The sequence below is a fragment of the Mastomys coucha genome, unplaced genomic scaffold, assembly GCF_008632895.1.
Source record: "Mastomys coucha isolate ucsf_1 unplaced genomic scaffold, UCSF_Mcou_1 pScaffold6, whole genome shotgun sequence".
Lineage (NCBI taxonomy): Eukaryota > Metazoa > Chordata > Mammalia > Rodentia > Muridae > Mastomys > Mastomys coucha.
In genome coordinates this window covers 61,521,837-61,546,692 of record NW_022196912.1, presented here as the reverse complement: position 1 = coordinate 61,546,692, position 24,856 = coordinate 61,521,837, and the positions used below count along the sequence as shown (strand labels likewise).

General features: G+C 37.3%; 1 long non-coding RNA gene across 2 annotated transcripts in view; it reads left to right on the top strand.

Annotated features, from left to right (window-relative positions):
* The window catches only part of LOC116080605, an 84,160-nt gene that overhangs the window by 38,663 nt on the left and 20,641 nt on the right, over positions 1 to 24,856 (top strand). For both annotated transcript variants that reach the window (XR_004114497.1, XR_004114498.1), the window contains exons 4-5: positions 13,609 to 13,757; positions 15,082 to 15,137. This is a non-coding gene — a long non-coding RNA (uncharacterized LOC116080605). The remainder of the gene's footprint in view (positions 1 to 13,608; positions 13,758 to 15,081; positions 15,138 to 24,856) is intronic.

Here is a 24,856-nt window from a genome sequence, read left to right as displayed (position 1 = left end):
CCAGGGTATTTAATCTATAAGACATACCAGGGTGAATAATTTATGTAACAAAACAATGACAACAAGGTCAAAGAAGAAGTATGACTTTACAGTGGGGAATATTCATGACATGATGCTATCTGAGACAGGCTTCCTGAATATTAAAGAGTTCTTCCTAATGTTAAGCTCCAATTAAATAAGCAGAAAGGTATAAAAAAGAAAATTGGATTCCTTTTGAATTAGAAAAATTAAGTAAATTCCAGGATGGCAATTATAATATTGCTAATTGAAAAAAAATGTCACCTCCTGTCTGTCCACACAGAGATGGTAACTAGCATTGTTTTCCTTTGTGACCTACTTGCAATATAAACCTCAGAGTAGCAGATACTCGGCATCAATAAATTAGATATTCATAACCTGATTTATTCAGTGATACGTACCCTCAATTATTTATTTGCAGTTGCATTTCAACTTAGAGAAGAGTCAGGACAACAGTGTTGGCTGTTTAAGATGGTGTATAGATTGAGTTTTTTGACAGGACCTAACACCACTCTTCATTTACTGCCACAGTAGGTTTTATGTTTTGAGGAGAATGATGGCTTCCTAGGCAGTAGAACAAAAGAACAGCTGTATGAGAATATCAAAACATCTTAGGCACAATATAGGACTCAGAGATAGACTGCTTCTTCAGATCACAAGATTTAAATAAACTCATGGACAGATTCATGGATAATAACATAATCAGGATGACTGAGAGAGGCTAGTGCCCAGCAGTAGAGATAGCCCATTAGAGGTTTTGCAGAAGGAAATCATAACCCACATGGCAGAGGGAAGATTTCACATTGTAAATTTACTACAAGGTTCAATAATTCCTAGGCAGGAGGTATAACAAGGGTGAGGAACAAGATTTGTGGCTTTTATATAAACACATTTCTCAGGTGAGAGATTCTGGCTTGGGAAATTCTAATAACCAAGGTCTCACAGATAACATCTTAGTAGGTTCTCTGTTGGTTCTCTGAAATGAGAAAAGCTGCTGCAGGTATTGTTGCCTGTGGAGTGGCAAGAGACATTCATATAAACACTAAACTAATGCTGAAGAGACCTTGGTGTTTGTAGATCTATACCCTCAATTCACTCGATTTCTCTGACACTACCTGCATTTAATATTTTATTTAAAATATCTTGGATTAGTTAGAGAGAATTAATCCTTCAGGCTCTAATGAACAAGCCAAGAATTTTAGAGAATGAAGGTAATAGAAGCTTACTTCTGGCTCATGTTAAGTCAAAAGATAATCATTCTCTGACCAGGGGTCTTACTGTCTTCTATGTCTTCAAACTCTGTGTGTCCTTGGCAGGATGATGAATGGAAAGAAGAAGGAAAGAAACAGTTCTACATGGACCAGACCTAGGCCTGTGCTCATGTCTGTATGAGCAGAATCCATTCATAGGCTCTTCTTTGCAGCCATACCTAGGTGGCACATTGAGGCCTATGGATAAATTTAGCATAAAATCTAAAAGCTCTAACAGACTGATTTCTCTTTTAATTCTCATCATCACTTTTTGAAGATCAAAATTTTATATTTCTCAAGGCAAAACTGACTCCATATTTTCGACTCTTTCTGGACTCTTAACTCCTATGTTAAATTGCCTCCTTGGCCTTTAAAATCTTTATGTAAGATTTTTCACCCTGAAAACTAAAATGGAAGTATATATAGTCTGTTATACCACTAGGTATTAAGAAACTATGGGCATGTCAGAGCCTGTCTTCTCACTGTTCCACAGACAAGATGTCCAGCAACCTTTTAATAGCTATGTCCTCTGTGCATAAAGCATATTACATCTCTTTTTGTCATCTCCAGAAATTCTCCTCTATGCTTGCCTTTCACTTCTTTGTAGTTGTTGCTGTTCATTTTTAGTTGGTTGGTTTATTAGTTTGTTTGCTTTCATCAATTAGACACAAGCAAGTTCATTTTGGTAAAAAAAAAAAAATTCAGATTGATTTGTGGTCAGGCCTGTGGGTATTTTCTGGATTAGTTGATATGAAAGGACTCCCCTCACTGAAGGAAGGCTGTGGAATCTATGAGAAGAAAGCACGTAAGCAGTACTCTTCCATGACCTCTGCTTCAGTTCTTGCCTCCTGCCCTGACTTCCCTAATGATGGACTGTGACCTGAGATTTTTTAAGCTGAAATAAACTTTTTCTTCTCCAAGTTGCTTTAGTCATAATATTTTGCACTGCAATAGATCCATAACTAAGACAGTATTATGTCACAAAATCTTCCATCTCATCATATATAATATTATCATTTATCTTAACGACAAATATATTGCTCAATTCCAGATATCCATTGCTTCATTGCTATACTCTTTGTATCCAAACTTTTGTACTTTGTAACAAAGTGTCTTCACTGATTTATACTCATCATTTCCAATTCTCCTCCTCCAGTTCCTCTAGAAACCCTTCTAATCAGGCTTCTAAACCCTTGCAGCACTACTGATCTTGATACTGATACTTAGAAGTCACTTTTGCTAAAAACATTTTCTTTTCCTTTAGACACATAAGGTCTGAAGGCAAGCTAAAAATCTGGCATCTCTACTTTCATTTCAGATCTATTCAATGAAAAAAAACAGCAAGGTAACTTACTGTCACTAACCTTTTCCCTTGAGGAACCTTAAATTCCAGGAAGAGCAACACCTCCAAGGGCTGAATACCATTCAGATGAAGACAATCTCTGAGACCAAGGATGTCACCCAAGACCTTAGTGATCAACAGTTTATCAAATTACCACACAACTTCCCAGGACATAGCCTAGAAATCAGACAATGCACATTGGACAGGACTGGTGATTAGGCACACCCTGCCCCATATGTAAATCTAAACTTCATTTGAGTAACCAGACTATGGACATAGGATCCCTAGATATATTTATGTGTTCTTCTTCCTAATATAGCCACAAGGAATACATCTCCTCTTTGCTTTTTTTTTTCTGTCATTACTTCTCTCTCTGACTGTCATATTGGGGATCATTGGCAAAGCCTTGCCTGTTTGATGCAATGAAGCCTGAGCATTTGCCTTTAAAAACAAGAACCAAAAAACAAAAAACCAAAATATCCTCCAGCTACAATCTTGGTAAGTTTACCAAGATTATTCTTTATCTTCCAAGATCTCTCAGTACCACAGGTTCTCTTCTGATAGATTTCTCTTCATTTTAATTTAGTCTCCAAGACATTGACTAGCACTTTGCTTTTTTTTGCATTTTCCTGGAATTTCCTTTTGTCCCCTTGCTTTCCTCTTTATCTCTCTGGCTATTAGCTAGAAAATTTCTTAAGGGCTAAGTTCTGAAAAGCTTTCTCTTTTTTTCTTAATGTTTACTTACTATGATGAATCCTTCTAGTCTGATGGCTTCAAAGACCACCTTCAAGATGATATTTCCAGATGTCCTATATGTATTTTTACTTCAGTATGTGGTCTTGAGCTTTAAATCACAATTATTGTTCCTCTATCACAACTACCCTGGTTCAGGTTGCAACATCTCCCATTTGGATTTTCACAGTATTTTCCTAAATAATCCCTCTGCTTCTTCTCTTAAATATTCTATTGTATATAAGGTCAAACTATATCACTACATAGACTGATAAGTCTTTTTCTGATCTTACCTGAATTAAACCCATTGTTCTCATATGGGGCCTTTCAAGGTCTGAGACTATTGGATTTATCCAATTTTTATGTTAGCATCTTTCAGTTATTTCCCCAGTCTTAGGGCTGTTAAGACTTGCTCTTCTATCTTTAGAATGTCCCTTCTACAACTATTCCAAGGAAATTATCATGTAAATAAAATATTTAATAACAGTTTTAAATGGTAGCTTAATAATATGTTTCTTAAGTTTAAAACAAACAAGCAAACAAGCATTACAGGGAAGTCAAAGTTGTAATGCTCAGTACCTTGGATGAATTAACAGGAAGGTAAGGAAGGAAGGAAGGAAGAAAAAGCTATGCTTCTTGAGTACCTGGCAAGAACTTTTGTCACATGATAGTAGGCAGCCACAGGGCAGGAAGAGGTCACTAGAGAAAGAGGAATGGAGACGAAAAGATCAGGAAAAAGAAAACACACTTAAGTTTCTGCTCAGAATGAAAGCAACGAGGGGAAAACAAATAAGTAAACAATAAGGAAAATTTGCACCATTCAGAAAATGGGTAATCCCAGCCAGACCTGATGGTGGCTAGGCTCCTAGTGACTGATGGATGGCAAGAATTCTGGGAAAGAAAAAAAAAATGCAGTATCTCCTATAAGGAACAGCTGTTTTACCTATTTTTTTAGTATGGCTGCTCTAGTTTGCTTATTATTGTTGTAGTAAAACAAACAAACAAACAAAAACAAAACAGACAAAACTGACCAATAGCACCATGGAAAGAGTTTGTTTTAGTTTATATGTTACAGCCCATTACAAAGGGAAATCGGGACAGGAAACAATGCAGAAATTGTGGAAGAACGCTGCCTACAACTTGTTCTTCATGCCTTCTCATACCACCAAGAGTCTCCTATGTTGGCTCTGCCCCACAGACTCTGACTCACTATAAAAGGGGATGTTTGCCCCCACCTCTCTCTCTTGCTCTTTCTCCCACTCTTTACCCTCTCTTACCCATTCCCCTCCCTCCTCTCTCTCAGTGTGCTCATAATTGGCCCATACTCCTCTCCTCCACCTCTTCCTCCTCTTCCCCCATCTCTCTCTCTTTCTCTCTCTCTCTTACTCTGTCTCTCTGTCTCTACTCCTTCAACTCCCCTCCCCATGTCATGAATAAACTCTAATCTATACTGTACTAGCACTGAAGAAATATATCCTTCTATGTTTATTTAAATATTTTCTATTCATCTCAATATTTATCTCATTTACAGTTTAACTGCCAGGGCTACTTTAATGTATTACTTTGTATAATTTAAGAAAAAAATGCTCTACAAGAATCTGAGATACAGTACCCGTTCTGTCTTATGACAGCATCGTAATTCCCTGGAAAGAAGCCGGTGAAGTAAAATGTTGCAGAGTTTGGAAAGGCATGATCCTTGATCTGGTGCTGCTCCTGAGATGGAGCATTGGTTCATGCAACTTCTAGAGGGAAGCCCTGATAATATGTGTTGTTATTTCTGCCATCCTCTCCTATATCTGAGAATCCAAAAGTCTTGTCATTCTTCTTGTCTTGATCAGGATCATAATTCTGACTGAAACATTCTGGTGCTTTTTATGGACACTTAAACACTTCTATATTTTCTTTGAAAAAAAATTATGTGAATGTGTGTAAATCTTATCAATGTAAGTCATGTATGCGAAACCAGAAGAGACAGTTGGAGTTCAGGAAGCTGTGAGTCAACAGATATAGGTGTGAATAGGTCAACTCAGGTCCTCTGACAGATCTGAGAGAGCTATTAAATGTTAAATTATCTCTGTAAGTCCCCTCTGCATCTCTGTCCTTTGCTACCTTGCAACTCCTACCACAGGATGGCCTCCCAGATTTTTCTTCACAACAGTCATAATAAACACATAGGTGGTTCTTTTAGCTTTCACCTTAACGTGAATCGACCTAGAAGTCACATTTGACGCATGTGCACAATGGATGGGAAAGTTCCTGGAGAGAGCGGCACATTCCACTAAAGCATCTGCAAGGCCAGGCTAGTTAACTGATTGGAACTTGAATGTCTGTGGAGACATTTGAATGCTGCAAATACAGAGACAAATATTCTTGGGCTATTATAAGCCCTCTTGATATCCCTTTCTGTATGTAAATGAACATATCAGTGACCATTAGGTTAATCCTTTGAAATGTTCAGACATCTAGTTTCATACAACTAAAAAAGCTGACAATGCCATTTAACAGCATCTCAAGGCTGTAAGAGACTTTCCCACTCTGCTGTAACATGTCTACTTATAGGATCTACTAAAGTATTCTGAAAGTATCTTAATTTCTTTCTTTACTCTTTGTTCAAAAACCCAAATGAATAATTTTCACTTTTGGACATGGGATTTTTGGTGATCTAAATTTGTATTTCCTGGCCATGGTCACTCATATTTGGCCAGAAAAAAAGCAAAAAAATCTGTTTTGAGGCAAAAGTTGTGCTTTTGCCTTCACAATTTAGACTAAATTAGCTCTAGTCTTTTCTTTCCTGAAGATGTGGGAGGCCCACACACATAACAGTCACATTCCTACATCCCAAGCAAGGAAATCTTTTTTCCATAGAGAATCTACATAAGGAGATATCATATCATAGGCCTAATTATTCTTATTTCTCTCCACATATCTATTTTTCTCCATAATCAATAGTCTAGGAATAAAATGACCTACTCTTTCCTGTTCTCTTTGTTCTATGTCCTTAACAGTGTTATTGAAATGGATACTTCATGGTAGACAAGGGCCGTGCAAAGGAACTATTTGTCCAATAGTATAGTTATGCTTTAAAATTTAAAGAAAACAATGAAAAGTATACAAATAAACACAGCCAGAAAGCAAGCCAAAACAGAATAGCAGGCATCTCGATAACTACATAACACAGATATTACTTTTTTAAAAAATAGTTCAAGTTCAATAGAAGTTTAGTTCCTGATTTGAGATATAAGGAAAGTGAGCCAGTCTGTCACTAGAAAAACGAACCCAAGCATTGGAACTGTATTTATGAGGGATATTTTTAGAGCCAGGATTTGGAGGATCACCCATATAATATCGGCATGTGACCTGTGGAGCCATACAGGGTCCTGTATTCAATATTGTTGCTTAACACTTTGTGGTAGTTGTCATAAAGTTCTGAATGAGTTTTAAACAGTTGAGTTCTGCATTTGTACTTCATACTAGATCCTATGTTAGTGTCAGAAGTCATTGGGATACTTAAACATTGAGACTAGAGGTTTGTGTTTGAAGTCTAAAGGCTTACTATGGTTCTCCTGCAAAGCAAGTGAACAGAAGCAGAATATTGTGTTCAGAGAGTGAAGAAGGGTAAATGTCTATCTAGGTTGACTTCTGGCTTTCAGAATTTGTAGAGATGAAGTTGATGGAGAAGTTATACCGGCTTATGAGATGTTTTCTTGGATTATTAGACATCTACCAGTAGGTGAAGATGGAGCAGGACCGACCGTTAGAAGTGAACTGAAGTGAACATAAATTGTACTAAGATTGAGATCCCTCTTCACCACTAACGGTCTAAAGTTACAGAGCCAGCATCTCATTCTTGACTTGCTCTTACTTGCAGGGGCTGAGAATGAGAAAGGCTTCCTGAGTATTTCAGGGCCAGAGGGGAAAATTTAAAAGATAAGAGTAAGAGCTATGATCATGGACAAGTGAGTGATTATAGTTTAATTTGAGTGAATACTAGCTGAGAAGAAAAGATTTTCTAAACTAAAATTCAATAGACTAGATAATGACTTAACCAACAATGGACCAAATAAATAAAATATCTCAACAGTTTGCATAATGAAAGAACTGCATAGTGTTGTTTTATAGTTTTGAAAATGAAATCAGTTTTTCATGATACTCATGTGTTTATACAGAATTCTCAGTCATACCAATAACACACCAATTATATATGAGTGTGAATTTAGTTTATAGAAGTAACAAGCATATTTATATGCATACGTATCTTATTTTTGGAACTGTGTAAAAAATGGCAGACCTACACTGCCCATGACTTTAATGACAATAAGCTTCCTTTATACTCAGTTCCTCTCATGTCAGTTATTACTAGCAAGGAAAGCAATCTGCAGAGGATAGTTTGAAAACACATTAGGACTTTTAGGGAAGTATTGTTAATTTATTTTGTTTCTGTCCCTTGGCATCCTAAGTACATGAAATCACCTGCGAAAGATGGATGGCTACAGTTTAGGTCTGTAAGACAACACAGTTCATCCTTCAGCCAAAACAAGGCAAATTGCCAATAGGACAAACCAAAGAGCACTGTAGCTTCACACATAGATGACATTGATTAGAGGAAAAGCAAATGGTAACAGAGAATCTCAGAGATTCTATAAAGGAGTCAAAGAAGCTGCCAGTCAAAAAGAGAAGACAAAGAAGACTGCAACTGAGAACTGGTGGGACTAAAGATAATAAAAACAGTAGGAAGAGAGAGGGAAAACATATAAAGAAAAAAAAAACAATAAAAGATGGTACATGAAAGGGAATGAAAAACCAATAGAAGATGCCAGAATTTTTGACAGTGAGTGGGAGGATCTGAAAGAGCTTCTGAAAGAAGTGGCTGAACTTCCCTGAGAGGCACTATCCTTGACAGTGAGGTATTAACCTGGAGGGATAACAGTGCAGCCAAGTGCATCTGAAGTAAAACACAGAATAACTAAAAAGCATGCACCAGATTGCAGGTATCTGCTCAGAGCCACTTCACCCCTGATACTTCAAAGAGAACACTATAGAAAAGCTGTATGTTTTAGAAAACAAAATCAAAAGAATTCTTGATGTTTGTTGTTGTTGTTATTTGTTTTTGTATGTCCCTCTGTTTTTCATGTTGGCATGGTAGCCAGTCCTCAAAGGGAAAGCTGAATTGAATAATCATTTGAAAGTAGAATTAATTTGTTTCCCTGCGTATTTTCTTTTATCCATCCTCTTTTTCCATGTTTATTCTGAAACTTTTACATTGAAAGCATTTCCATCCTTGATGACTGATGATCCCAGAGCATTCACAGGCTAGCTGCAGGTCTTGGTTTCTTTCAGAGAACAGATACTTTAAGGCAGCTTCATTTCCTCCTCATGTGTAGATTCTGTGATCATTGGCATTCATTAAAAATCTCCATGCCTATAAGTATGTATGAGTGGACCCCAGAAGACCCAGGAGCTCACGAGTGACTTTATAGTCAATCCATTCAGCTCAGCCTTTACTGGTCATGTGCTGAGTCATCTCAGGCATAGTGCCCCACCATTTTAACATCAGAGACTACTAAAACCAACTGGGATGATTTCACCAGGAACTGTCCTCAGCAAAGGCAGAAACATTTCAGAAAAAGTCACAGATCCATTTCTTCTTAGCAGTTTCCTTGTTTATATTTGTGAGTGAGAGAGTTAGGTAAGGGGGCTGATGAGTTCATTCACACTTGGCCAGCCATCACACAGGGCAGTCCAATAGTGCTGACACTAGCAATAGTGTAAGCCTATAGGCAAGTTCTGTTTGTTTTTGTGGCTAGACATGGGATGGACAAGTGGAAACTCATGTTTGCAAGGAAGCAAACAAAAACTTCCTCTGTGAGGAAGAAAACATATAGATAAGTTAAATCAAGGTTCTTCAAAACCAGTCACTGACTCTGGCTGAAAATAATGCCCAGGAAAGGGTGGGTGATAATGCTTCAATCTTTCTTTTGGCATAAAAATTATGCAAGGAAAGTGGAGATAAGCATATTACATACCTTACCAATCCACACTGCTATCTCTATGGCAGCCCTAGTGTGGAGGGAATTTGCTGAGGGGGAGGGGTTTCAGGCAGCTGGAGGACTATAACTCATGTGAAGGAAGCTTTGTAATAGTTTCCTCTCAGAAGTATCAATCTCTTCAGAACTCTATGAAACAGAGTTTACCAAACCCAAGTGTATTTCTGGAGGATGGCGTTCATGAGCCAGTTTCAGAATATACTATATTAGGTCATCTTCTGATATACCGTTTTACTTTAGTTCAAAGGAACTTACAAAGAAACCAGTCTTCCTATCACAGAGAATTCACACTATTGGGAAGTGTCTACAGAGGTAGCATAACTCAGATATTCTTAGCTCATCAAAAGTGATCATTACAGTTGATGATGTAGTGTTTATCTACATAAAGACAAGAAAATAATTTTGAATACAAATAGTGGGTGGGTGGAACATTCCATATTCTGAAATCATTTATTTGAATATTTTTTTCCTGAGCTTCTTTGTACTGTATCATATTTTTAAACACACAGAATTGTGCTGCTTGAATAATCTGTGATTCAGAAAATATTAATTTATTTTTATTCATTGAATGTGCCATATCAGTTTGTTAAGACTCTCATAACAAGACACCATATACTAGAAAGCTTAAATAATAGTAATTAATTAATTTTTTCTCACAATTCTGGAGGCTAGGAGTACAGCACTGGGGTTGGAACAGGTCTGGGAATACACTGAGTTTTCTTCACGTGCAGTTGAATGCCATCTTTGATTCTCTTCAAGTGGCTGCAGTTATATACAAACATGTCCAAAAGTCTCTGATGTTTTAATTTTCTAAGAAAGACAGTAGCCACTTTGGATTAGGGCTCACACTAACAGCCTGATTTTTAACATAATCATTTTTACAAAGAGTTCGTGCCCAAGTATAGACACATTCCTAGGTGCTAAAGGTACTTAGCTGATATCTGGATTTAAGGAGACACTGTTTAGCTCAATGTACCTCCTAAGATTGAGACACTGCTCTAAATGGTTGGGATCATAAAGAATTTAGGAAAAATACCTACCAAGGTGCATCTTACATGCTAACAACGAGAACTGTATTATGAAGGTAATCTTGACTTAAGAATTACATGTATCTGGAAAAGTTGCCTTGCATGGATAAAACACAAGCACCCTGACCCCCAGATATTCAAAGTTATATAATGTTAGAAGGTGACCATTGCAGTGCTAGGGGGAAAATGCTAGCACATAAAAAGGAACATGGAAAGCACTCCGTGGAGGAAAGGGGAAAAGAGCCTACCAAGAAGTGGAAGGGTAGTGGAGGCATCGGAAATTATAGGAAGGCTCTAAAGTGGGAGCATGATAGCACATTTTAGAAAACATCAAAACCTCTGTGATCAAATCAGAGTGATCAGGAGACCAGAAGAAATAGCATTGCTTGGAAGTTCACACAGAATCAGAATAAGAATGGTGTAGCTACAATTGTAAAACCTTAACCTTATCCTGTATATCAAGACCTGAGAGTAGATCCACCTGAACTCTCTCAAAACAGCTTTGTTGTGGTTTGCATGTTGAGACAAGAGCAGTGGGAGGTTGGAACCTACAAATTGAGACAGCACTACTGAAATAGTCCCAGTGAGAAGTGTTAGTCACTCAGACTAAACTCCAGTCAATGGAGATGGAAGGGAACAGCTGTTTTCTACACATGTTTGAAGATGAGAGAGCAGAATTTGCTAAGGCCACATGAGAGGTGAAGTTCAGAGAAGTTGGAGGTGACCGATGTGGTCCAAACAGATGGACTCAATACAATCATAGGATGGCAAGAAGACATTTGGTAGGGAAGATCAGAACTGGAGTTAAATTGTGATGAACTAATTCTCTTTTTCTAAAAATGCATGACTGTAAAATGATGGTTGGGGAAATATTATATTTTAGGGAAACATAATGGATAATTAATTATAGTATCAGTCATTAGGTTAATAAGAGACTGCTTTCCTAAGAATATGAACCAGACTCTGGAACAACCATTATAATAATGCAGCAACCATAGTAGCAGCTTCCTTTATTCACGAAAGCTATCATTCCAATACCAGAAAGGCACAAGTTTAATGTCTAAGACATCATAGGAAAGTGATTCCATGCTAAGTAGGAGAGACACAATGGCAAATGAAGACTGCATATCCAATGTTAAAGTTATTCACCATTCTTGCCACACATAAAACAGACCTCAATCAATTCTGGTAAGTTCTGGAGAGTTTGGAAGATTAGGGTCAGAGTATATCATCTGCCAATTCTGTTAGCTACTTTACATTAGTGAAGAAATAATTAAGCTTTATTTTAGTTTTAAGAGTGGTGATAATTTGACAATACAGAGAAAAGCACCAATCAAGGTTAGGTTTCAAACATCATACCTAAACTGGCTGATAAAGTCTATCTTTCCCTTTCCGGAGGAGGTTTCAAAAACCAGCTCCTATGAATTTGAGAAAGACATCCCTGGGTTGTAAAGCTGGCAAGAAATCTTTAAAGATATTTGCATCTTAAAAGAATAGAGAAAGGGCTGACAGTTTCGAGTCTTCTGAAAAAACTGCTCTAAGGAAAAGGAAGTCAGGGACTATGAAGCAGGAAGACGTCTACCTAAAATTTGGTCAAGATGAAAAAAAAATGTTTTAGTAAATTGTTTCTGAGAAGCAAGTAATTCCAGTCCTAAAGCATGCTAGGTGCTCCCAGAATCACAGCAACAATAGTCCTTGCTAGTGTTTGCTACCATAGAAAGTCAGTCTAACATAGACAAAATGCCTATAGATTGAAGTGTGCTCTAATCAGTGCTTTTACATGTCAGGAAGATGAACATGTTGGCTAATTATGAGGTCATCATTTAGTACAGTACAGAAAGCACCAGTGATCACAGAAGCACCATCAAGGCTGTTGTCATGCCAGGGATGCCCTAATGATTTCCTGAGGAATATACCCTGGCAATTCTCTCTCTAGAGTTGACAGGTGCCTGGCATGAGTAAAACTGAAGAACAAAAAACTATGGATGTCACTGTTTGTGGCTAACAGAAAATGACACAAACCAAACCTACTGTTTCACTCCTATCATTTAATGCATAAAGTGCCATTGGCTATGAACTGAATGTAACTTATTTTTAATGGGTGATTTGAAGTGAGCGAAGATATAGTGCAAAGATTCTAAAAACAATCATCTTAAGCATGTTGGGTACTGGAAATCTGTATTGTCTATAGTAAAATAGAGATTAAAAAGTTCCCACAGATTGAATTTAATATTACTGGAAGGACAAATTCCTGTAGAAAACCACATGTTAAAAGATCTGCCTACTAATCTAATCTACTCAGCATATGGAGCCAAGAGTAAATAGAGGTTGAAATGCACAGTCTTGACTGTGCAATGGAGAGTAGAAATTATGCTTGCAATGTATAACTTGCGTAGACATTTTTTTGTAGTTCATCAACTAAAATTCATGTCATTCAATATTTCCAGGACTAGATCGGAAAAGTACTTTGCTTTCTGTGATTTCCTTATCAGAATTTAAAAAAAAAATAGAAATGCTTTAAACTCGCAAAAATTTAGGAGTCCAAGATGGCTTGACAAAGGGTTGTATAGGTACATCTGAGAAAAGGGCAGTACAGAAACAAAGGCTGTATAATAGTATGCGGAACCCAGGAATGACTGCCTTATACTTTTAAAAATAACATAAAAATGGTAATAATTTTATTGCTTCAAAACCATTTATTTTTAAACATGGGAAAATGTATTATATTAGTCCATTCTTTTCATTGTCATAAGGAAATGCAATGCCTGAGGCAGGAGAGCTTACACAGAAAAGTGGTTTACTTAGCTTAAAGTTCTATAAATTTAGTAGTACTGTGCAAATGCTGGCAAGTTCCCCATGATAGGTAAATCATATCACAATGGTAGGAGTGTATGAGAGAGACTAAGGGATCACATTGTAAAACCGGTAATCACATAACTACTCCGATGCCCAGAGTACTACATTAATCCCTTCTAGGGACACATAGTTGCTAACCCTCTCAATGGGAGCTACCACTCTTTCACAATGGAAGCATTGCTCTTGACATACTTTGAGCTTATGCAATTTTGACAGGCATGAAATGACCAAAGACAGCAGCCATTCTTGAAATAGAGTGGATTTCCAGTTCCTTAAACAAGAACTCTCCTCTTGTGTACCTGATCGCTGACTAGAAAACTGTTTCTTTATGTCCACAGATACAGTGAGAAGGAAAGATGGTGTGCTGTGGTGCTTAACCCGGAAATAATTGCCTCTTACTTAAAAGTAAAATCAAAATAGATGATCAGAAGCTGTGTACCTGACAGCTGTTCTTTCTTCTATTTATACCTCACTTTACTTCATGGGGGTAAGTGGGCTAATACATGGGAATACTGAGAATTTGTCATAATGTAGTCCTCAAATTTCTTGCCACTGGGTTGAACGAAAAAGATTCTTTAGAGCTAACTTACCCATTCCCTTTGGACAGAAGTCTATGCAATTTATGCCAGGTGGTGTGTTTCACAACATTGCAAAACATAGGGAAGTGCCCTGTAATTACTAATATCACCTGAATATAATAAAAGTACCACCCATGCAAATGTTTAATACACACAATCATTCATGCTTGTGTGTGTGCACACATGCATACACATAAATATATATTTAACTAATATAATTATGTGTGGATGGATGTATTAGAACATATATATAAACTCAGAACTCAATACACAAGTCATACTATTTTGTCAAAACCACCCTAGAACAAAGATTAAAATATTGTCTTAAAAACTAAAACAAAGCAAATGTCTATATAAATTGAATTTAATACTTATGTTGCTATATGTGTAAAAAAATATAAACACAATTGCGTAAATGTTTTCTGGTGGTGCTAATGAATATTCTTTTTTTTCAACAGAGGAATGAAAACTGCCTTAAAGGAGGTAGAGAAGAGCTTTAAATTTTTATGTATTGCTGCCAAAAACAGAGCAAAATATATTTTTTTGTTGTTGGCAGGATAAGTGTGTATGAATAACCCAGGAGGGGACCATACAAGGAAAAGTTCAATCATGGGTGTGGCCTCACTTGTTCTTATTAGTATTGCCCATGATAACATTCTAGAAGCTGCAAATGCATACGAGAAGTTAATTCATGAATCTGTCCTTAAAGCCTCCAAAGAGAATGGAGTACTTTACCATCTCTCTCCACAGTGATGGTAAAGTACTTGAGTGTTTTATTTTAACATAGGTATTGTAGCATATTACAAATATATGTTTTCTGTTAAAGTTTGAACTGCTTAAAATCATGCCTTATCCATCTGTATTCATTAATCATTTTCATATAAAGAAAAATTATCAAAGAAGAATAAATACAATCCATTCATCCATTAATCCATCCATCTGTCCATCCATCCATTTGTCCATCCATCCATTCATCCACATATTCATCTGTTTCTCTATCTTTCTAAATATGTATCTACCTACTTCTCTATCCTTCTAACTACTTACCTACTTTTGTGACTCTCCTAACACTTTAGATATATTAATTCATTAACTCTTCTAGAAACTTTAATATACAGAGAACCTGAAGCCCAGAAATATAAAATGACTTCATGTACAAAAGGAATAACACCAACATAGCAATACTGCTAAACAATTCTAAATATCTTTGTATGTGGCTTTTTTCCTGTTTAGGATTTTCAGAGACTAGAATCTGAAAACAGTGAGGACAAAACCAAATCTTTTGACAGGTAATATTGGGAAGAACCGTGTCTATAACAAGAGGCTACTTTAGTTAGTGTTGACTCTCAGGGCTCTTTGAGAAATTATGAGCAAGGTAAGATTGATGCAAAAATGATTTGGAAGAAGATGTGGTAGGCAGATGAGCTTTGAAGCATAATCAGCGAGGTTGTCTTTTCGTAAAAGGATATGTATACTTTGACCTATATCAAGGAAATAGTGATTGGTCAGAGTCATTAAATCTAAGCAGTTACAAATGAAAATTATGTCTTTAGTTTTGTTGCTTTTGAATTAAATTTGCTCTTATTTCACACTATTGTCTCCAAATTTTTCCAGAATCTGCATGAGTTCTCCAGATTCCATATAAATTAATCCAATACTCTCAACTCCCTGAAATGAGATGTTGCTAACTCTGTTATTTCTTCAACATGTTTTATTGAAGTATAAGTACTATGTACCAGTCAGACTACACAACTCAACTTAGTCTGATTTTCATTGCAAACTTACAGAAGAAATGGATGTATAGTTTCTATATTTAGTCAGTGAGTAAGCTCCCAAGAATATGTGGCTTAAAAGCCCATTAGGTGCATTGGAGAAGCATAGTAAGCCATTATATCTGACATTATTCATGTCCTTCAGGGAAACACTTCTGTTCTTGTAGAAGTGAAGTTACTGGAGGGAACCATTTGCATTATGTATCCATCCCTACTCACTCTCATTACTTTTCTTAAGGTCCCGTTGGGTTCTTACAAAGCAGACATAGCACTAAATTTCCAATAATATTCTTCACTACTAACATGCATGATGTTCCAGTCTCTCTGTCACCAGCATTTCTGATATGTAGAGTAAGAGTTGGCAGAAAAGAGTAGACACAGAGGCTCAATGATGCATAGGGTTACAGAAGGGAAAAAAGAAAGAATAGGAAAAGAAAGAAAGAAAAAATGAACAGATTCAAATCAAAACAACTGATAAAGACTGGAGAGAGGGCTCACCAATAAGAGGATAGGTTCCATTTCCAAAGGACCAGGGTTTAGTTTCAAAAGCCTACATAGCAGCTTACAACCATCTAACTCCAATCCCAGTGGAACAAATTCACTCTTCTGGCTTCGTTATATATCAGGCACACACATTATTCACAGACATGTTTAAGGAAAAATACCATCAAAACATACATCAGCAAGGACACAAACACACACACACACACACACACACACACACATCCCAACAGGTAAATTCTAACAACGTGTACACTCAAGACAGTCCTTGAGTGTCCTTCTTCTAGTCCTACATTTAGAGTAGAATGAGTCTCTTAAACTGCTAACTTATGATTGAGAATAATGAGCCAGGAGGAAAAATCCTTATATTCCCTCAATTATTCTTCTTTCCTCTTTGTCGTTTTCTGTTTCTTTTCCTTTCTCTTCTTTTCTCTGTCCCTTTCTTTCTCTTTTTTTAATCCCATGCCCCCATTTGCCTTCTAGCACTATAAAAAACACCATGACAAAAAGCAGCTCAGGGAGAAAAGGATTACTTTAAGCATAGATCTTAAAAAGTCCATAAGGAAGAGATGCCAAGGCAGGAACCTGGAGGTGAGAACTCAAAGCAGAGACCACAGAGAACCACTGTTTACTACCTTGCTCAGCCTGAGTTTTGTTGTTGTTCTGTTTGTCTGTTTGTTTGTTTGGAATAGCACCTAGAACCACATGGCCAGTATTGTCACCACCCTCCCGCATCAATCACTAATCAAGAAAATGTCCTTCAGATTCTCCTATAGTCAGTCTGTTAGGAGCATTTTTCTCAGTTGGAGTTCCTCTTCCTAGATAACCCTAACTTGTGTCCAATTGACAAAATCTAACCAGGGGAAGATTCTAATGCTGACTAATTCCGTGAAAGTAGAAATGTTCTATATTTGAAATATCCAATGCAGTAGCTACTTTTTATCTATGATTCCTGAGAACTTGAAATATGGTTAATACAAGTACAGTAGAAACTTACTTAAATGAAAACACACAGCTAATAAGTATCAAATTGACCAGTACAACTTTAAACCAATTATCTCTCTCTAATATTAAATATGAACAATTACAGATATGTTTATGACTGAAAGTTGAAATCTCCTTTGTACCAATGCTTCTTTTTTCTGTATTTCTATTGTTTGACAGTTTTATACATTTATATAATGTTTATAATGTTCATTCCCCAGTCACCTCCCTTATTCTTGCCCTCTTGTGATAACTATTATCAGCAAAGATATTTGGTCCAGCTTACAACATTGTTTTAATTCTTTACCGAACTCTTTCCCTCAACTTAAGAGGATTTTAGGGTAGGAGCAAGAAAGACCTTAGTCCTTTCTGAAGATAAAATGTTCCTCTCTGGTTGCCTGGAGACTAGATATTCTTCAGCCAGAGATTCGGGGCACCCTGGTGGGTGGTTCAGACATGGCTCATTTGTAAGGTATGTGAGTAGGTGTCTTTGAAAATTTCATGAGTAAAGGCAGAGGTTGGTAATTCCTTGGCTATCTGCAGAAAAAATATAGTTGGTACAAGGGTCTTGAGCCAGGAAAAATATAAAGAGAAGAAGGAAAAAGAAGAATGACAAAGAAACAGCAGGGATGCATAATAATGATAATAATAATAGAAGAATGTGTCAGAATATCCCTGAGAGTGAAATCTTTGTCACATCTTTGCCCCTGGTTTGAATGTCCAGGCAGCCACCCTCTTAACCAAATTTTTAATCAACTACAGATGTTTATTCCTCAGGCATGGGTAGGGTTCTGGATGTGGGGGAAGGAGTTGAGGTTAGTTCTAGTTATCCCTCGAGTTGTCTAACTTCCACTACACATGAGTCTAAGGCAGCCCTGCAGTGGACCAGGTGCTGTTTTTAGCACTTCTGCCAATGTTTCTTTTCACAGTAGACAGTCCATCCTCTGAGCCTAGGGATCACCTTTTGGAGTTAGCCAAAGGGAGATGTGAAAGGCATCAATGTATCAGTAAAAGTAGGTATGTTTCCTCTAGACCTGCAGCTCTGCTATATCACAGATTTGTTTTTCCTGAGCCTCTTACTTACAGTCCTAGAAGCATGTTCCTCATATTTGAGAAATCTATTTTACATTGACTTCTCATATTTGCTACATTTTATATTGACTGGCTTTGTTGGATGTTAAATGTATTTGTGTCTAGACTTGTGGGGTTTTAGCTACAGCCAATTTCTACATTATTAAGAGGGTTATTTTGAGTGGCCCCTGTGAATAAACCTAATTTTCCCTTCTGATTAGTGCTTAATTTGAAATTGTTTGTGCAGTGATGAAATCTTTCTTGAATCTCGCTTCCACATTGCAATCTCCATCCCCAGAGGTTTTGCTTTTGATTACATAAATGCATTCAGGTGATTCTATGGGCAAGACTGGGCATTAGGTGGCTCCATATTCTTTTGTAAGAGATTTTGTTGTACAGACAGAACTGCTGTGTTGGCTTTTGGATTTTTGGGTGTGTTTCACAATGGCACTGATATTTCTTCTACATAAAAGTATACCCTTCACCAATAGCCCTGCAAAATTTCATCACACAGATTCAATGACTCATTTCTCTTTGAAGATCTACACTAAGGAATGATGTCGTTCCCCTGGGAAACACACAGCAGACTTTTCAGAATATGTTTTTTGGAAGTCTCTAAGGTCTCTAATTTTTATAATGTGTGTGTGTGTGTGTGTGTGTGTGTGTGTTTGTGCAGTTAATAAATTTACTACTATCTTCAAAATGTAACCTGAACATTAGACCCGTATGAGCAATGCTTACAGTACACATCTTTAAATATACACTCTACTCGCTGACCCTTAGCTAAAGGATTTGCTGTCTACACTCCCTGGTTCACAGCTGGAGAGGTTTTCCTTGAGGGTGAATCACCATTCCATGTTATTTTAATGATACTGAGATTTTTGAGCTTAGTGGTGATGTTCATATGAGTTAAATTGTAGAGGAGGTTGGAATGGACAATAGTAGGGTTGGGCAGAAAACAGTATAACATATTAATTGAATCTTTTTCAAATGAATTTATGAAATTCCTCACCATGAGTACTTCAGAATCTGAACTTATTTGGAAATAGTTTTGATAAAAGAGAATAAGGTAAAAAATTAGATTATTAGAAGTTGTTCTGATTGAGTATGACAGCATTTTTATGTAACATGGAAGAATTTTGGTACATGACCATACACAGTAAGAAGACCATCTAGAGATACATAGAGGATAGCATGTGGACATGTGTTGGGAACAGAAGTACATATTTTTGTTTAATCAACAGAGTGCTGATATGGTTACTTGGCACAGATGATAGCTAGTACAAGACACTGGAGAGTAGGAGTCAGCCCAGAATGGCCAGCACTAGACGTCTGTGGACCTCAGAAGCAAACAGTGTAGGGGAATGCCAGGGCCAGAAAGTGGGAGAGGGCGGGGTGGCAGGCATGGGAAGGGGGGAGGTAACAGGGGTTTGTTTTTGTTTGTTTTTTTGTTTTTTGGAGGGGAAACTGGGAAAGGAGAAATTCGCATGTAAATAAAGAAAATATCTAAAATAAAAAAAAAGAAGTAAACAGTGGTGTAATCTCTTATATAACTGTCTTTGGCAGAGTGACACTTTTGTACTATTTTGTATAAATATGATCTTCAAGGCAGAGGCCAAATCTTTGTTTTCACCAGCCTTCTTGTGCCTGTCGGTATGCAGTACTGTTTCTTGGTGTGTGTGTCTGTATGTGTGTGTGTGTGTGTGGGTGTGTGTGTGTGTAGGCCTGTGTGCTCCTGTGTGTGGCCTGTGTATGCTGACATGTGCCTAGGTTTCTGCCAGTAGCTGTCTAATGGCCTTAGCCAGAATGAATAGAATTTGTCTTATCTGCCCATGGATCCTCAAATTTTCTTCAATCTCCTGGCCTCCTGTGAACCTTTTCTGGCATCTGAGCCTGGATGTCACAACATAAAGATAGTCATGTACTAGCTGAAGAGAAAAGTCAGGAACAAATCCTTCTTATAGCTTTGCAAAGGAAATAACCCTCTCCATAACATCTAGTTTTTAAACCTACAGGGCAGTATACTTCTATTCCTAAACTATGTACTTTGTGGAAGTAATCATAGGAAATTATGTGAGAAGGCCAGGTCACAACATGGCCAAACTGGAGCATAGAAAAAGAGCCTAGAAGAGATGACTTCCTATGACTATTCTCTATTGGGTAAACACTCACCTCTAGGCCAGTATCTCTTTACTCATTTCCTGTGGATGATTTTTAAAGCCATCTTCAGTTTTGGTAAGTTCTTTCACTACTTACAAATATCAAAGTCCAATGGCAATTTCTACAAACAGTCATTAGTGTCAAGTGTTCTCTCCAGTGATATCTTGAAAGTTTTAACATTTTTACTTTTTTGGGAGGTAAACACCATGGCATCAGTTGTGCTGAGGTATGGGGATCTTCTAAAGTCTGGGGGCTGGTTTTAACTTCCAGTGGTATGAGCTAACATTTACTGACTGCATGCCTTTTGCCTATTAGTGTTTGACAAGGTATTACATTTGGAAAGAGGACCTGATACAGAGGAGGGTACATACTTAAGCATGCTCATTTAATTAATTAATGGTGTAGGTGACAGTGATGAGCCCTCCATAATAGTAAACATTCCCCTACTAAGAGAATCAGATTGTGAAGGATCAAGAAACTAGGACAAAGGGAGACTTAAGAGAGGAGATTATGGGGACAATCACTGCTGCACATGGAATGGCCTCCTTTAAAAACAGTTCCAATTGCATAAAGACTGTTCAGCTTTTCCCACCGAAGCCTTTTCAAACACCAAAGCCCAACATGGGTAGATGCATCTGTTCAGAGCTCCAGCCGCAGGCAGACTGCACTCACTGTACTCATTCAGAGAAACATTCTTTTGTAATCCTCTAAATTCATTGCTCTTGATTATTTGATTCCTGCCAAGAAACAACTTACAAAGCCTGTTTACAACAATTTGATTTATAATTTCTAGGATCACTACAATGACCTAGAGTTTTTAGAATCTTTCCTATGTTGCCTAGGAATGTTACACCAGTCAAATAAACAAATATGAACAGAAACCCATTCAGAATTAAATGATATCCATGTAAAATATACATACTCCTTGTTAATTGCAGGGGTACATAATCTGATGGACACTTTTTTCTTTAAGACTATCATGATACTTGCATCAAGTAACCGGCTTGTGTCTTTTAACTAGTTAACCCTCTTTGACTCTTAGTAACCTAATCTTTAGATGGATGAGGTACTGTGTTTTTCATGGGTGGCTATCAGAATTGGGTGGGCTAGTGAATACATTGCTTCTGGTTCATGGGTGTGATCATTAACTCATTGTTCAATCCTACCTCCTCTTCTACTTTCTTTCCAGTGAGCTTTCCACCTTTGTCATTTTCAAAGTCAATTTTCTTTTGTGTATTTTTGGGATCAGAAAGTGAAAACTATACAGGTAATGAGATTTTTGGACTCTATATATTTAACGGTGGGTTTGTGTTTAGGAACTCTTTGAGGAGACAAATTTTTCCTCATTTTATTCAGAGTTAAGGAAAAACCAGATAGTTATCCTCATGATCTTTACAAATACATGTGTGCATACACATACACATGTATGCAGATGTGAGTCTGTGTATCTGTTTGTATATGTGTGTGTAATGAGTATGTAGGAGGGATTTAAAATTATGTGTGTCTACATGTATATATATAGAACAAGTAGGATGAGCTGCCTGGCCTGTAAGCGCCACCTAGTCTATGACTCCCTAGGACTGGGATTTCAAACACCTCCACTATATTAGACAATTTTACCTGCCAAGGATTGAATGCTTGTGGAGCAAATACTTTACTGACTGAACTATAACCCCAGCTGAAATTTAAAGAATTTTCAGTATTTAAATTCCGAGATTCTGGTCTCTGACTCTCCTTCTTAGATAGAGTATGGATTACACTGCTATTGCTTCATCCAATGAAACCATCTCAGGGTTATCAAAATTTAGGAGATTATGGGGAACATGACAGGTCTGTGTATTGGTCTCTTGGCATGTTCTTTTTGGTATATTTCTGTTCTCTAAGAATTTCTAGATTCCAGATAAATGCTGAAGTCTTACATAAAGTACTTTCTCACATTTTTAGATAAACCTTATTAATGTCCTCATTTTTAGGCACATCTTACTGGCCTTCACATGTTTCAGGTCTAGAATTTCAGTTTTACAGAATCATTCCACTAGAGATCCAGGGAAATCCCCAGCCTTATATTGCATAGGTCACTACAACAAAATTTGGTATTTAACAGAAACCAGGTTTTTCATGTTCTGAGGGTTGGGAGTCTCTGGGAAAGAGGCCAAAATCATTTATTTCAAGGGAAGTTTCTGTCCTAAGGTCGCAAACTGCAACTGCCTTCTTGTGTCCTTAAATGACTCTGCAATGGGATACATTAAGGGTGGAGGAAATATAGAAAAAGAAACAAAGAAAGAGAAAATGGAAGGAAAGTAAGGGAAGTTAAATTAGAAGATGTGGCATTCTTAGAGTTGCTATGTCACTGATGGTGGGCTTTGAGGTTTCAGAGGCTCATGCCAGTCCCAATTCTCTCCCTCTCTCCCTCCCTCCCTCTCTCTGTCTCGCTGTCTCTGTCTCTGTCTCTCTCTGTCTGTCTGTCTGTCTCTCTGTTTGCAATTTATGGTAAGATATAACTCTCAGCCACTGTTCCACCTCCATGTTTGCCTGCCTGCCTTCTACAGCATTCTCTACTGAGATGATAATGTACTAATGCCATGAAACTTTAAGCCAGCCACAAATTAAATATTTCCTTTTATAAGTTGTCTTGGTTGTGATTTATCAGCACAGCAATAGAACAATAACTAAAATGTTTTATAACAGAGTTAAACACAGCATGTGGTTCCTATCTTCATGAAGTCATCTTACCTTGTCATTCTCTTTATGATCCTATCTCCAAATGTTATCACACCAGGCTTCAAGTTATAACTTGTGGTTGAGGGTGGAGAGTACTCACATTATTTTTATAACAACCCCTTTAAGTGCTTACCATAATGGTTCTATGCTGAGGATTTTGGTATCACACTGATTAGTATGATCTTCATTCTTAGCACTTATAATGTGAGGATTACTTAACTCAAAGAGTTTGTCCAAAAGCTAAGCATAACAGCACATATAAAACAAGATCACAAGGATTAGCACACTGGGGTCTTCAGAATCAGCTTCCTTCTCACTTGGATTCACTTGCTCTCCCTAGAGAATGCCATACATACCAAAGGATATGTACTTATCAACTCCAAATTAAATCCCTCATGGCAGAAGACAGGCCAGCTGTGACCCCAACTGCAACTACTCTGATAAGAGATTTTATCACTTGGAGACAGAGTAGAGACAATCACATGAGATAAGGGAAATTAGACATTTTTATAACAGAAAGAAGCAAAACCAAAATATACAAAAATGAAAAGATGACACTTGCATATTTTCTTTTAAAAATCACATTCCAGCCAAAAGTTGCAAGCCAACCAGATGGTGAGCTAGAGAAGATAGAAATTAATCACTCATTTCTACTACAGTGGGAGAATTTAACGATCTTTGGGGAAGATACTCAAAAGCTTCCCTCTAATTAACCTTAGCTTATTAAGTGTGCCCAACCACAGATCAGAGCCAACGAATAAACTCTCAGGTTAGAGAGGAAGACTGGGAAAGATATCTATTCTGTGTTCATTTTTCTGGAGTGGAGATGCTTCTGGGGGGGTGGATGAAGCTGCTTGAACAGCAAAGATGGCTCGACATACATTTAAGAGGGAACATAATTCTAAGAAAGCATTGAAAATGAAACAAATTTATGATAGAATATTGCCAGCATCCCTTCCTGGAGAGAAATGTAAGCAAGATCGATTTCTACTTCTAAAGTTCCAGTGACAATTAGAGGCACAGATCCACCAATGCTAATGAGTTTCTTAGACTTCCTGACAGAACTAAGGTGAAGGGTTATTTATAGGAGAATGAGTGTTTATCAAGCAGCAGACCTGAAAAAAAACTATACCTTTCACAGATGAGAGTTTCCTCCCCTAGCCACGTAGATGAGGTATCCTTTTCCTTCATCTTTTCTACTCTATATGCTATCCTCCTTCCCTAATAACCACATGCAACTAAGACAAAGTTGCATGCAACAGGTGATAGGGAGTGGCCAGGTACTCAGGTAAGGGTCTTCTTCCATTCTCAGATCAAATAGTCAACAAGGCAATAGTCAACAAGCTTAGCTTTGAATAAGTTTTGCAAGGGGGCACAGCTGAATTCCCCCAAATTGTGGTTGCTTGGCTTAGATGATAGTCATGTACGACATTCATTTCTAAAAGACTGTATTTGAACTCTTTGACCCTGGTCTGAATGTGATCTGAGAACTGAAAAGAATTTTGCTCTTCACATGTTTGTAGTCTGGGCAGAATGGGAATGTCCTAAATCATTGAGAACCTGTTTCTTCTCTGTGACACTGTCACATGAACATGAATGGAAAAGGATATTTCTTCTTGTGGATAATCATCAAGTAAATAGTTGGTGCCTCAGTAGAACTTCTAAGAATTAAGAGATGTTTAACAGTCTTGAAATATTGCAAAAAGGAACTATTTAAAATGTCTTTGTGACCTTTCTGGCTAAATTGGAAATGAAAAATAACAGATGAGCACACTGTTTTTTTTTTTTTTTTTTTTTTT